This window comes from Pseudorca crassidens, chromosome 7 (genome assembly GCF_039906515.1).
Source record: "Pseudorca crassidens isolate mPseCra1 chromosome 7, mPseCra1.hap1, whole genome shotgun sequence".
Taxonomy (NCBI): domain Eukaryota; kingdom Metazoa; phylum Chordata; class Mammalia; order Artiodactyla; family Delphinidae; genus Pseudorca; species Pseudorca crassidens.
In genome coordinates, this window is record NC_090302.1 from 62,121,407 (window position 1) to 62,137,783 (window position 16,377).

Sequence of the window (16,377 nt, forward strand, 5' to 3'; positions counted from 1 at the left end):
AAAAAAAAAAGCCTAACAACAAAAACAAGCTTTTATGTGCTACTGAACACTAGAGAACTTTTGAAACACAATTATAGACCGTGGAACAGAAGAATAAACTGAAAGGAGGAAGAAAAGCGATTAAAAAGTAAATAATTTACCTAGATGGAAAGGCTTTAAAAAATAAGGGATTCGGAAGAAAATCTTTCAAAACTGAGATTCTGTAAAACCTTAACCATACGCTTTCTGTCAAAGCTAGATTTGTTATGTCACACCTCCATAACTCAGACCTGCAGTGCTTGGAAAATAGCTTGTTTAGACTTACTCCATAATGATTTTCTTAGCACTATTTTTAAATGCATGTTTCCTAACTTGGGAAAAAATCGTGGGTTGTTATGAAGTTGTTTTTTCTGGGTCAGTGAGTAGTTTAGTGAAGCAGGAAATATCTTTCAGAATGGAGTGAGGAGTCACCTGTCTCCAGATGGTCAAAATAACCAGCTTTTTTATACGCATCACTGTTAAATTAAAAAGGATCCAGGTACCTCAATTAATATAATATACCGTGGTTTAAATTATGTTTTATTTTGGAGGCGGGAGACCATGAATTGTCACTGACGTGGTTTCAGTAGAGGAATATTGTATGCACGTAAAACTGCAATGAAACAGAGTCTCCTTTGGTAAAAAAACATCTTTAAGTGTTTCAGACTTTTCCCCTTCATGAATTCTGATCACTAAAAGGTTCAAGGTTCATTGATAAGAATATATGCTTTTACTGGAAATTCTACTTCAAGTGATTAATTTTATTTTACCAGAATTTAAAATAACTTACTTATCTCTATTTGTCTGACTTATACCCTGCCTCCCATGTTCATGAAGGCATTGGAAACTGTTTTCCAAAAGCTTGAATTCCTTCTTAAGGCAGCAACCATGAAACACTTTCATAAAATAGCAACATCCAGGAAAATAAATCATGTTGCCATCGTCACTTCTCCAAACCCACATTTCTCTCAATAATTATCTAAGCAATTTTCAGGGTGAACTGTTATTAGTGACTTCGCCACCAGAGTTAACACTGATACTGGACAAATAACCAAGATGTAAATACTGCAAAATCCAGAATAACGTTTTCCTGGTTCCTCTTGATAAGACTCAATTCTTGGCTGTAATGGTTATATGAATCGTGAAGACCACCCAATCTCAGGCAAGTTTAATTACTGTGACACATCCTGGATTTCATTCTGATGGATTCAATAGCAAAAGCATCCAAGGAGGTCATGCATTCTTACAAGAATTTCATTCTGGTTTATTGAAACTTCGGTAGCTTGTTTAAGGGTTCAAAATGCTCTGCATATTTTCTGGGGTTCATTTCTGAGTTCTACAAATTCAGTTGAACACATCTCTCTGCTAGCATATTATTAAAATGAATTATTTGTAGTAGTTGATCCTTTAATTTCTGGAACATTTGGCTATGTTTATTTTTGATGCATTTTAAAGTGTTAAAGTTCATAATTCCACATATCTACGATGCATTCTCAATTACTATAATGTTTTAATAGGTCTTTGCATCACGAAAGTAATGTCACAACAATACTGCTTTTAAAAAATACCCCAAATCTCTATAATTTAAAACTACAATCATTTACTTTTTCTCATGTATCTGTGGGATTGCTAGGCTGGGCTGCAAGCTATAAGTTGGATCCAGTTCTACTCCATGTGCCTCTCAGTGTCCTTGAAGCAAAGGGGCAGTTGGGTCATATTCTTTTCATGCCAGTGACAGAAGTATGAAAAGGATGAACAGAACTGGTAAGCTCTCACTCCCGTCCACATTCTATTGGCCAAAGAGGACCACATGGTCAAGCCCCAAATTAAAAGGGTGGAGAAATACATTCCATCACTCAAGGTACATGGCATAAAAAGGGAGAAGCATTTCAAACAAAGATATAATCTTCCAGTCTTGATATATGGCAGTGTAATTTCTCCCATGCTGCTTTAAAAGTACCAAATTTGAAGTGCTGAGGTAAAGAAAACAGATTTATAAAATAGACAGCAGACCAGCATACTGTTTCTTTCATTTGTAAAATTGAATTTCTGAAAAATGACTGATCCAACTAGTCAAAACATGCCTCTTTAAGAACATAAATGTTGGGTAAAAAATGGATGTTATGAGGACTTGAAATAACATAGCTTAGGGGCCCAAATTTGAGAGCATAAATCACTGTTCAGTCCATGCTGATTACAGGTAGAAAGAAAATATCTTACTATACAATTCTTAAGATTCAGAGTAGGTTTCTCATCATTATTCTCCAGTCACAGGGCTGGCAGACATTCAACCACTATGCACTGGTACCCCACGTTGGTTATTAAAACATTAAAATGCTTCCACAACAGTTGGTAAAGAGCCAACACCCTGAGCCTCAAAGACTAAGCATACACTCAGCCCAGGCCACCCAGATCCCTCCGTTGACATCCTTTCCTACAAGCCCCTCTCAGCCCAGCCATGAAGGGCGTCAGGCCCAGATCTGCAGGGGTCCACAGGAACTTGTTTGAGTCCAAAGAGGTAGCATTCATTCTGTTCGGACAGTGCCCACTGTTAGTGCCCATGGTATATTGGAAACTGAATATTTTTAATATCATCTCCTCAGTTGCATCAAGAGCAGATACTCTAAGTTTATGATCTATTCTGAGAAGAGGTTGGATTTCATTGCTCATGGTAAACACTGAAAAGCAGGACTCCTCTTGCTGCCATCCAGCTCACTTTCTCTAAAAACTCAGTCCTTGTTAGGAAAAAGGTAGCCCTTTGAAGTATTAGAAATAATACCAAAATTAATCGTAACATGTACCCCTGAATTGTTTCTAACAATTATTTTTCCTTTTTTGCCCAAAATAAGCAGAAAATATTTTTATTGTGGAAAATAAATGTATTACTAAATTTTAAAAATTAATATAGTGTTTGAAATATCAGTAATAGCCAAAGGCTATGTTTATTTTAAAACGGCAGTAAGCTAAAAATTAGGTAACTTTCCATAGCCTTCTATCTGAAATATAAAATTATTGAGATATGTATATAAAGAAACAAACCAGGGAAAAGAAAGCTCAGAGATGACACTGGGCGGGGGGTGGATTAGGGTGGGGGGATCCTAGCATTTGCAACCCATACCAACTAAAAACACAGAACACCAGATTTCATTATTTTGATAATCCTTGCTTAACTACAGTTTTCTCTTTTGGACAGCACATTTTTATTTTTATCATTTGAGAAATAAAACAATGTCATGTTATAGTGAACAGTCACTTCAGAACAGACCATCTAAATGTGGGCCGCACCTATAGCCAGAGTTGCCTGGGCACTAAGGACTGGGGGGAGAGAGGAAAGGGAAAGTCTGGAAGGTGGATGTGCTTTTAAGGTCTGAAATTCCACGTGTTGCCTTGACATCTGTGACCCTCACAGGTTCTCAAAGGCCTAGCCATGAGTTCCCCTGCTCTCACCATATATATGCCCACCACCCAGCAGGAAAGGTTCCCTACCGCTCCCCGCTGGTTCCCCTATAAGCCATACCAGCTGCACCCCACCTGGTCCTCAATCTGGTGGGTCTCACCTGCCTGACAGCCACAAAATTATTCAAACAAGCCAATCATATGGTCCTGAGGAAATCAAAGGTCACCTCACCCTCTAGCCACTACACACCTTGCCCCCCACAGTGCCTACTAGTTCACGCTGCTCCTGAGTAGTCTCCACGTGGCCCTGCGTGGTCTGCAGCATCCTGCTCTCCTGGGATGTGAGCATATGTGGCGAATAAACTGGTGCCAATCTCATCTGCCCAGTGTGAGGTATCAGGCATTCAGCCATTTCAGACTATTTAGAGCAGAGGATCCCTCCATCACTAATAGGGTGACTAGGAGGTGATAAGAAGAGGGCAAAATAGACTGAAACGATAGCTATCGCAGGAGCGATATTACAATTTAAAAGAGGTGGGGGCCATCAGTTACGAAAGTCCAGCCCATTTTATTTATTAGACACAGTGCTTAAGTTCTGTGCGCTTTTCCAATGCCTGAAAAAAATGTTTAATATTTGAAAAGAAGTGTTAGCTCCACAGGCAAAAATAAAACTGTGAAATTAAACTTAATGTAGGATTGATTCAATGCCTATAATATATAATAACGAAACTCTTTTATAGTTATATATAAATTATATTTAATGTGGACTGTCTGTACATTTTAGTGTGTTTAATATGATGTGGGATGAATGGTTCTGACAATAAAGTTTATTCAGAACTGGGAAGGCTATAATTTAATAAGTAAATATTACTTTCTCAAAATAAAAAAAAAAACAACTAAAACAGGTTTGAGGATTTACAAGACTGAAACAGAGTAAGAGAATAAAGGAAACGCTGAGGTAAGGAAAAAGGACCTAGTAAAAGACAAAATACATCAATGCAGACATGTGGTGAATTGTCTTCTGGAGGGCTAAGGAAGGGTCACTTTGCCTGCTATAGAGTGTCTGGTTACATCTGAAAGTAAACATCAAGAAAAAGAAAATATACATTCCATTTTGTCTAATGAACTCTTAGGCTAGAAAATAGTGAGATTCCCACATTGGGTCACAGTTTTTTTATACGTAACATATATTTAAGTCTTCCATCCAACAGCTTATTTCAAGAAAACAAAACTAAACTAAACTAATATAACTACATAATGGCATAGGGCTATGTTTATAGGGACATTAATCTAGCTCCTTCAAACCAATTCAACTGATAGTAAACAAATAGTAAATGAACAGTGCCAGAATGAAAACCAGAAACTGCAACTCTCAGCATCTTTTTCTAACTCATATAACTCATATGGAACAAAAGATCTGTATTTTTTGTGCAGGGAGAAATGTGATATCAGTCAACACTAGGAACCTGAGTGAATGTACGTAATATGGCATAGTATTTTTGTTATAGATTTATTTTCACTTATTTTCGTATCTTTTGAAACAAACATTCATCCCTTTTTTTCATTATTTTCTTTTTTCTTCCTCTTCCTGTCACTGTTCTTTCTTGTTTTCTCTTCCTATGTTATAGATAATTGTGATTGTAATTTTCTCACACTGAACAAAAATATTATGATCTATACAAAATTATCAATTTATTACACTTAAAGTATCATCAGTAATCATTGATATTCATCAAACTAGAATATAGTGCAAGGAAAATTACTTCTAGCATTTATTTTGAAATTCAAAAAAAATAAAACTTGTACTTCTGTGGTAGCCGTAATATTTACCTTAAAACTTCAGTCTTGAAAGATTTTTAGTCATTTATTTAAGTAGTATGATTATTTTGAATATTGAAAAATACTAAAATAAACAGCTCTAGTAGGAATTCTTTTGATTTTAATATGGTGAATATTAGAGGGAAAATATGTTTGCTATTATGAGGATGTATTTTTTTAATTTCTCAAGAGCTTAGTCCTATGTGTTTAACATAGAGCTTTCCTTCTGGTGACAGACACTATGCTAAGGAGAAATGCATTTTTGGAAAGTTTGACCAATAAAAGATTTAGGTCACCAAAGGTTTGGCTGCTAACTTTAATTTAGCCCCATTTATTTAAATGGTTGCATTATAGCTGACAATATTTTGTGGCATATACTGAATATAACGATTCATTTATTTTTTCTGCTTTAGTAATTGCATCATAAATTACCATTAAAGCCCACCTAAAACTCAGTAAGAAATCATCCTTGGCATGTTAATCTATATTCTAGTAATAGACAAATTTCAGTGTCCAGTATAAATTTTCTGCTTTCATTTTCATAATGCACATGCATGCTCAGAACATACATGAGATTCTGGTATCCTTTTGAATATGCAAAATAGTGAACAGTTTAAGCCTTTGAAAATGTAAAAGACCTTTGAATCCATGTTTTTACTTATCTATAGAATATTATAATTTTGGTTCCATTGCAATTTGAACTAATCTAAACTTTTGACCTTTGTATTCTTGACATTGCCTTATAATTTTAAAACTATGTATTTTATAAAGGAGTATAAATAACTAAGAAAATGGAGTAATAATGAGTAACTAACTCTGAAAGTATTAAAACATATATAAAGACATTATAATTTTAAAAGTATGCTACAAGTACAGGCAAAGGCAGGCAGATAAACCAGAAAGAGAGAGACAGAAAGTAAGAGTAAGAGAGCCTGAAAACATATCCTGATAATGTAAGAATTAAGAATATGAGGAAGGGTAGCATTTCAAATCATTGGAGAAAATATAGATAAATGAAAGTAACAAAAAAAAAATACAAAAAGGAAATATGGATGAATGCCTCCAAAATCTTTTAATGGGTAAGTAGACATTATAAAGTAAAAATTACTAGAAATGTCTCTGTAAAAATGTTAAATTCTTGTCAGGCAAAGGGTTAACATCTTTAAAGAGCTTTATAAAAATGAATGTGGCCTTTTCACGAAGATGGCGCCGAAAGCAAAAAAGGAAGTCCTGCCCCCTCCCAAAGCCGAAGCCAAAGCAAAGGCTTTGAAGGCCAAGAAAGCAGTGTTGAATGGCATACACAGCCACAAAGAAAAGAAGATCCGGACGTCACCCACCTTCCGACGGCCCAAAACACTGTGGCTCAGGAGGCAGCCCAAATATCCTCGGAAGAGCGCCCCTAGGAGAAACAAGCTTGACCACTATGCCATCACCAAGTTCCCCCTCACCACCGAGTAAGACATGAAGAAAACAGAAGACAACAACACACTGGTGTTCATTGTGGATGTCAAGGCCAACAAGCACCAGATTAAACAGGCTGTGAAGAAGCTCTATGACACTGACGTGGCTAAGGTCAACACCCTGATCAGCCCCTTGTATGGAGTATGGACTTCTGAGGAAACATCAGCTGTCCTGCCTCTAGAACTTAAGGGGCCTGATGGAGAGAAGAAGGCATACGTTCGACTGGCTCCTGACTATGACGCTTTGGATGTTGCCAACAAAATTGGGATCAACTCAACTGAGTCCAGCTGACTAATTCTAAATATAAAAGTTTTCACTATTAAAAAAAAATGAATGTGTCAATAATTGATCAAACAATTCACAAAAGAAGAAATGTAGATAGAAAATGAATGTGAGAACTGTTCAAAATCTCTGGTGATTTAAGTGAAACTGAAAACAGTATCTGGCCTTTTTCTTTTTCTCATGATTGAATTGGTGAAATGGAAGAACAAATAAAGAAGGTAGAAAAGGAGGAGTGGGGAAAGAGAAAGAGGGAGGGGAGGAAAAGGAAGGAAGGGAAGAAGGAGGGAAAAAAGGAGAAAGAGAAGAATATATGATGGAAAGGAAGAGGAGAAGAAAGGAAAATTACTACCCAGTGTCAGTCAGGTATTTTAAAATGAAATGTCCTACAATGTTAAGGGCCGTAGAAAGTGACACAAGATGTCTGGGGCAAAATTTAGCAGCACACACAGTATATTTCATACATATTAATTCCTCTAGGAATTAATGCTACAGAAATCAAGTTTTGTTACAGCACTATGTATGTGGGGAAAAAGTTGTAAGTAATCTAAATGACAAATTCGAAAAGATAGTTAAGTAAATAATAATATACACATATGAGTTGCAGCCTTTTAATATAATGCTATTAAAGAATAACAAAAGATGTTCAAGATATATCATTCAGTGGGAAAGCTAATACTAATATGCTTAGAAATAACTGCATATCCCATTTGATAGTGTACATTTTTGTATTATATGTATATGAAATTGCTAACAGTGATTATTATTGAATGAAACAGTCTGGCTGATTTTTCTACTCTTCATTTACACATATTTTCTATAAATTATTTACTATTCAAATTTTAGGCAAAAAATAAAGTTGTCCTATAGGTTTTGGCAAACCATCGACAGATTGTGTGCATACACTTCAAGTTTTGTTTAATGTTTTTACCTTAGCTAACAATATTTTCTCTACAAATAATGCATTCTGATTTTTATAGCTCAAAGTTTCTAAAAGTTGGAATGTAATATTTTAGCCAGATATCCACCCTAGAGATATAACTGAAATTACATATAAGTATTTGTTTTTTACTAAAAGTGGCATTTTATAGCAATTAATAATAACAATAATGACAAAAGCTGATATTTATTGAGTATACCATGTACTTGTCCAAACATTTTACATATATTTTCACAAGTTTATAAAGTATAACTTCATTTTATTCATTCAACCTGATTTCCTATCAATAATTATTTTAAAATATAACGTTTTTTCTCAGTAAAAATATTGGATTCCCAAATATTATAAAGTTACACTTAAGAGCTGAGGAAGCAACCTGTGTCCATCGACAGATGAATGGATAAAGAAGACGTGGCACATATATACAATGGAATATTACTCAGCCATAAAAAGAAATGAAATTGAGTTATTTGTAGTGAGGTGCATGGACCTAGAGTCTGTCATACAGAGTGAAGTCAGAAAGAGAAAACAAATACCGTATGCTAACACATACATACGGAATCTAAAAAAAAATTGGTCATGAAGAACCTAGGGGCAGGATGGGAATAAAGACACAGACCTACTAGAGAATGGACTTGAGGACACGGGGAGGGGGAAGGGTAAGCTGGGACAAAGTGAGAGAGTGGCATGGACATATATACACTACCAAATGTAAAACCGATAGCTAGTGGGAAGCAGCCACACAGCACAGGGAGATCAGCTCGGTGCTTTGTGACCACCTAGAGGGGTGGGATAGGGAGGGTGGGAGGGAGGGAGACGCAAGAGGGAAGAGATATGGGGATATATGTATATGTATAGCTGATTCACTTTGTTATAAAGCAGTAACTAACACACCATTGTAAAGCAATTACATTCCAACAAAGATTTAAAAAAAAAAAAAAAAAAGACAGATCCAAAAAAAAAAAAAAAGAGCTGAGGAACTTTTAAAGAGAAAATAAGTTATCAGTAAGATTAGCACTCAAAATACGACAGAGATACTCATAATACTATCAATAATAAACTGGAGCTACATTTAAAAAGACCAAAGAAGAAATACCAGCCAAGGAAAACAAAGAATATCATATACTAATTCATCATATACTAGTCATATACATCATATAATCTATATACTAAACATCATATATTAATCCATTTCCCCTTTCCTCACAAGGTGTTCTCCCTCTAAAATTAGTCCTTCCAAAATACATACTTTACAATTCAATGAAGATTTTCACTACCCTTAAAATCCCTATGCACTTCCAACCATAGTTTTTTAAGAAGATGCTGCCCCTGCCACTTCAGCTCAATGGCCTCTTTCCATTAATCTTTGCAGAGCAGCAAATAACTATATATTTGTTCTAGTATCCTTGGATGGTAGTACTTGAAGCTCATAGAGAAAATTTACTAAAATGCCAGATACTTGGTTTACAATATATATAAACCATAGCCATGCCTGAAATCTGCATATAGAGTGACTAGTCACTAGTACTAACGGGTTAAAACTTAACTTTCATTCAATATTGTCAAATGATGAGGATATGTCTGTGAGATAATTTTTTGCCACAGTCTGTCCTATTAGGGTCTACATATTCTTCTAGTGAAGAAGTTAGTAAATATTTCAGCAGCAAAGGCCTTTTTGAGAAAATAATGAAAATGTGGAAACAATCACCATAAAAATATACTGCATCACTGAGAAATGGGCTAGGATGAAACAGAAAATCCAAAACTTAAAAGAGATAGAAGATCATTTTTCTTTCATGTGATAGTCTTGAGATAAGCTGTCCAGGGATAATTTGGCATCTACATGGAGTTAGGGAGCCAAGCCAGTTCTATCTTGTGGTTTTACTGGGCACAGCTTTCATTTCTAAGACCTCTCATGGCCCCAGGAAGTTTGAGCTCCTGCCATTTTGTCTATATGCGAGCCAGCAGGAGGGGAGGAAGGATAAAGAAGGGTATCCTCTACTCTTTTAAAGGCACATCACAGAGTTTTCATCTTACTTCTACTAACATTTCATTGGCTGAAATGTATGATCACACCAACTGCAAGAGAGGCTGGGAAATCTAAGGAAGATTAGGAGGGTGGACACTAAGAGACCCCCAGCAGACTCTGCCATGCGCACTGCATGCACACTCACACATCTTGCACTCAAATTCAGGTGGTTTATGAAGCCCTCCTCCTGAAGCCTATCCCAAGAATCTGTCACATAGATCCAAGGTCAAGAATCCCTGCTCACAGGATGAAAACTCCCGTAGTCTAGGCTGCTGGGCTTATGACATGATATATGACCTTGTAGGGTCGCTCCCCATAGTAGAGAGCCCTGACAAATAGAAGATCTATGGTGATTATACGGAACATCTAGAGGTAACTGACGTTTATTTTCTGACTTTCATTTTATCTTATATGGCAAGAATTCAGCCTCCCTAAAAAATCCTTCTCATTTATTTCTAGGAGAATACAGGACATGTTTCACATGTATCTGCCATCAAGTCTTCTCAGCTATTTCCTGATGATTGCCTTTTCTTCCCCCTCCCATCTCAGCTTTTTTTTTTTTTGGCTGCGTTGGGTCTTCCTTGATGTGTGCGGGCTTTCTCTAGTTGTAGCAAGCAGGGGCTACTCTTCGTTGCGGTGCATGGGCTTCACACCGCGGTGGTTTCTCTTGTTGCGGAGCACGGGGTCTAGGTGTGTGGGCTTCAGTAGTTGTGGCTCGCAGGCTCAGTAGTTGTGACTTGCGGGCTCTAGAGCGCAGGCTCAGTAGTTGTGGCACATGGGCTTAGTTGGTCTGCGGCATGTGGGATCTTTCCGGACCAGGGCTCGAACCCGTGTCCCCTGCATTGGCAGGTGGATTCGTAACCACTGCGCCACCAGGAAAGTCCCCCATCTCAGTTTTTGTTGTGATTTCTCCCTTCCAGAAATCACAGTTTCAAGCCTCTGGCATGAAAAGCTCCTTGAAGGGGCTTTTTTACTGTCTCTGTGGCAAATGGCTTTTTATAGAAGCTCTAGGGATTTGGAAACTAATTTAGGGAAAAGATCTGACCATGACGTGGTAGTAGCACACACAAACTTTAGCTTTGATATGTCTGCCTATAGGGGAGTCCAGAGGCTATAGGCGGAGGCCTGGGGGTGTGGAGAGGTTGGGGGAGGTAGAGGGGGTGGAACTGTCACTACCCAGAGGGGAGGAAGGCAAGGGAACTTCCCCAGGGAGAGGAAGATTAGAGAGAGGGCTTAAATATCTAGGTGATGTCACTCAGCAGGACAGCAAGGAGTCTCTGCGTCAGAGAACTTTGAAGGGCAGCAGGGTCTTGGGGCCTTATAACTACAGTAGTTCTTTTCAATAAGTAATAGCTATCAAGATGAGGTTTCACAGGGCATGCAAACAAGCAGCCTCTAAGAAGCTAAAATTTTACTTGTTTGGACTATATTTAAAACAATTGTACGTGTAAAAATCTGAGTTTGGCATCAGTGGGCTTTCGAGCTAATGAACTAATGGTTCCAGCCTGCAGTGAGGAAATAAACTTAGGGACCAATACACAGAGGCCATCTTTGGCTCATTTGTACAGCACTTCTCAACCTCACAATAGACAATGACTGCTGAAAACTGCCCTTGCCACTTGCTGACTGATAAAAATGCACAATCTTTATTCGGCGGACATTCTTAGGACTTGAAGCTCAGGAGACAGCATCTCAGATAATGCTAAGAAAACTGTTCCGAAGAGGGAGGGTGCGGAGCCATGATACATAGGAGCTTTTGCAACACCACCACGTAGTCAGAACAACAGACTACTGTTAATAAAAGGAAACTAGACATCTCAAGTTAAGGAATTTAGCAATTTTCTATGTATGGGAAGATGCAAGAGTGGGCTCACTGAAATCTTTCCTTTCATATGCACCTCAACTATCTGGGACCAGTATCCTATGTTTTCACATCCTGAGTTTCCTCAAGCTATACCTTACTAAACAGTTAATGAGCTAAAGTCTCTAAGTGTCCAAATGGAGAAGAATTCTTTGGAGTCCTCAGTCTATTCATGTCACCTGGTGCCCTGGGTAGAAACAGGGAGAACGCTGATTGAAGAAGAGGCTTGTGCAAACTTGCGGCTTACCACACAGTTCAGGCTGGAACCCACAGGCAGAAGGTCTGGCAGCTTGGATACCAGTCTCCTAGTCTCTGAATAGCTCATGGAGACATATGACTGGGAAAAGCACAATCATGTGCACTTGGACTTTAGGAAAGGGACCTTGTGCCTTGCCACTTTCTCTTCCTCTAGTGGCTCTGACCAAGCATGTGTGGAAAGAACAGTCTTAGCAGCAAGCTACAGTCCATTCTCTCTCTTTCCTGGAGAATGCCTTGGGAAAGGAAGATGGCCTGATGAATATAAAACTTGGTATCGTGTTCACTACAGCAAACAATGGCATCTGATAAATCTAAAATAGAAGGACAAATTTCAAGAGAAGCTGATTAAATGCCAAAGGGTTTACAAATGAAGGGTTTTCACCTGCATTTCTGAAACCCATGAAAAGAATGCTAAAATTGACCATTACGAAAAAGGAACAAAATTATTTGATAAAGATTTGTATGCTGGTAAAATGAAACGTACATTACAGTGAATGAAATGACATAGGAAGCTTGCATATGTTTCTAGGTTGATAATAACGTCCTGGTCTACTTTTTGAAAAATACTTTTATCAATTTACAAATGATTCTTTCCATGAGCTTTCATAGAGCATTCTGATAACTTAGTCATGCATCTTGAGTACAAAGTTATACAATTATTTTTAAAATGTTTCTTCTATTTGAGGATAATGGTATATTTATTCTGCCACAATCTATTTGCTGATTCTGAATTTAGATGTACTATTTTGGAGAGATAGGCATCTGTATAGGATTTAAATTATACCTTTATTTTCTTTATCTGGAGATGTGAAGCCTTGTACAACCTTGCAGACTAACAGGGGCCAGAAATTTTTAGGAGTTATAAATAGAGGAAGAAAGTGATTTTGAGTAACATATACAGATATATTTCTGATAATCTTTTGAGAAGAAAAGATCGCACTCTCACTTTTTTAGACATTCAAGGGAAGTTCTATTGATGTCTTGACTGCCCATCTTATATTAGGCCAAAATAGAAGTCTCATGGTGAAAACAGGCAGACGTGCAATGCAATATGAACTAGAAAAGTAAAGTATAGCTTATAGTTGACAGCACGGGTTGGCATTAAATAATATATAAGTTTGCATAGGTATTCTTTTCAATTGTCACTGCTGTGCTGCCAGTAACTTTTCAAGTGCTGAAATATTTCCCTAAATTTTTTTTCAGATACTTTCTGTCTTCTAGGTGCCCTATATATATAGGTAGTTACTTAGGATGAGATTATTTTAAAATAAGCACAGATAGAAATTCTATTCACTACAAATAATCTTTAGTCAAGCCTTCATGCCGAAAAATTCCATGTCTTCAATTATTTAGATAATCTTCCAGGCTTTTTTTTTTTTTTTTTTGCAGTACGCGGGCCTCTCACTGCTGTGGCCTCTCCCAGCACGGAGCACAGGCTCCGGACGCGCAGGCTCAGCGACCATGGCTCACGGGCCCAGCTGCTCCGCGGCATGTGGGATCTTCCCGGACCGGGGCACGAACCCGTGTCCCCTGCATCGGCAGGCGGACTCTCAACCACTGCGCCACCAGGGAATCCCCGCCAGGCTTATTTTACACATATTGGCTCACTAAATGCTAGTTAAAGAAGTACTCCATACACGGGCCTGTGCGTTCTTTGATGTCTGGGACCATGTCCTCTTCAATCTTCCCCATCGCAACACTTAGCACAGTGACTGGCTTCTAGTAGTATTCAATAAACATGATATCACGTGCTAGGCTGAAAAAACACATGATCAATGTAAGCTCTATGACAACAGGGAATAGTCTCCTGTGTCATTTACACAGAACAGAGCTGGGAAAAATAAATATTTTCTAAATATATGAATGAAGTTGCATTAATTATTTGTATATTCGGAAGTTAAGTTCAAAGATCTAAGCACTTTGGTCTCAGAATTTTTTGCCATCTCCCTATAATCAAAATTGGCAGCTGGAATTTTGAAAGAAATATAATTTACTAGAGAAAGGTGAGCTGCTCACATCAACTTGAAGACCCCAAATTACATAAATCTTCAATATCTTCTGTCATTGGGTAAGAAAAATATATACAAATCGCAAGTTCATGGATAAGAAAGTGGTGAGAATACAGAATTCAAAAGTGCTAAATAAATGACACTCCAAACTGCCAGCTGCCAGACAGAAATGATATGCAATTAATCTAATAAGGTCCATCCACAGTCCAATGCTAATAATTAAAATTGTAAAGGTCCACTGTATTGAAACAGAACCTTGATTTCAGAGAAATTTTCTCTGGACTTCAAGTCACTCCAGCACTGAATTATAAGTGGTGTTTCCATTTTCTCATTACTATATATAAACTCATTGCAATGAAAGTATTTCCCAGACACTTTACATAGTACTGACCATTTTTATATTAGTAAAGGAATCACCAAAGATAAATATTCAAACGAATAATGTTTATATTTATTTAATCAGTGTAAGAAAAGACTTTAGTGGACAAAAGTACTGAAAATGATGATTAAGTCAATGCCATCTTAAATATTTCTGGTTTGGCTTTACTTTCCCTATCCTTGTCACATAGGAAAGCATCAGCTGTGTTGTTTCCCGCTCTGTATTTGGTTACGTGTTTTTATATATCATTTTTATAACTTTGTGCACAGAAATGTTAATCTCAGAAACATGTTTCCATTTCTACATATACCTAGCACTGTTCCTCACATCACTAATGGTGCTGAAACTAGGGCATGATATAATTTCTGCCAATTCACCTAAACAATAAGCTTTTAGAATATCATATATTCACTGGTTCATTCATTTATTCAACACTCAATAACTAATGATGTTTCAGATATTGTGAAAGGTTATAATCAGGAACAACAGAACAGAGCTCTTTGATGACAGTTGTGATAAGTATCACAGAAGTGAGAGTCCTGGCCTCTATGAACACAGATAACAGAAAGTGATCAGACAGAGACTTCCACGAGAAAAAAAGAACACAGAGCTGGGAGTTAATATGAGCATAGAGGTAGTAGGAAGAGCACTTTGGTAGAGGGAAGCAAAAAGGACATATTCTCCATCACAGGAGGAGTATGTCATTGCCCAGGAAGCGAAGGGAAGTCAGCGTTGCTGGAGCACAGAGAATATGGAAGAAGGTGGGAAGATGTTAGACGTTCTCCAAGATTCACTTTCCTTTCTTTCTCCTCAGAAGCTAGATCACATTTTTCAGTCACTCTCAGAGCCAGCTTTGGTAATATGGCTGAAACTGGTCCATGGAATGTAAGGGTATATAATCTGTGCTATTTCCAGGTCAAAGATTTTAAGAAGAGATTGTATCCCTTCAGGTTCTCTTTCTCTTTCTCCTAGTTAGATGAAGTTGAGGACACGGTTTTGGTACGGGTACATCTACAAGAAAAAAGGGCCTGGGTCTGTAAATGAATGAATATGGGGAAAAGGCTGTCCAATCAGTATACCTGCTTTGAACTATTATAAGTGAGAAATACATTTTACTAACTTGATACATTATACATTTTGGTGTTATTTGTTACTGAAATTTAGCTTAATATAACTAATACAGAAAATATGCATCTTGACATGAGTTATTATCATGACAAAACTGAAATCCATGGCATTGAGTGGAAATCGATGATACATTTTGCCAAAAAGCTAGAGACCCATGTTATGCAGTAATAAACGATATGATTAAATGTTGCCTACGATAATTAGGAAGGCAGACTGTACCTATAGAGCCTCTAATTTTAGGGGAAGCTACTAGAAGGAATTAAATTTTAGTGCTTGCCTTTTGTTTCTTTTTCTTTATAAGAAGGTATTTAAAGAACAAGGTGAGGTCAGGCAAGGAATTACTGGTTTGCAAACGGAAATAAAGAGGAATAGAATGTGGCCAGAAATTTGCATACTCACATGGTGTTACTGCTTCCGAGAATTCCAGAGTAGGAAAGAAGACTAGAAATTTGAGCAGCAAAGACCCATTAAGACTTCTCATTTTTATAAGGGAACACAGTTCTGTGGCAAACATAGACAAAGGGTAGAGCCCTGTATGGTCAGACCACTCAAGATGGCTGTTCTCTTGCTCTCTGTACATCCCCCCTCAACCAGTGCCTGGTTCACCTACACCCTACTCACATGACTGACCTTCCTACATACTTGCCCCAGGCCTCAGCTAATGTCTGTTCTAGCTTTAGATCAGAACTCTCCACTATGCTTATCAAAGAGTTGATGAGGGGCCTGTCCCTCTGCTGGTTTCCCTGGCTGACATCAATTCCCCCTATAATTGCTAACCTCCCCTTGCCCCTGGGAGCAAAG

At 37.6% G+C, this 16,377-nt stretch overlaps 1 pseudogene; it reads left to right on the top strand.

The window, feature by feature from the left end:
• The first annotated feature begins 6,435 nt into the window (after positions 1-6,435).
• On the top strand, positions 6,436-7,023 carry LOC137227056 (large ribosomal subunit protein uL23-like; annotated as a pseudogene).
• The last annotated feature ends 9,354 nt before the right edge of the window (positions 7,024-16,377 follow it).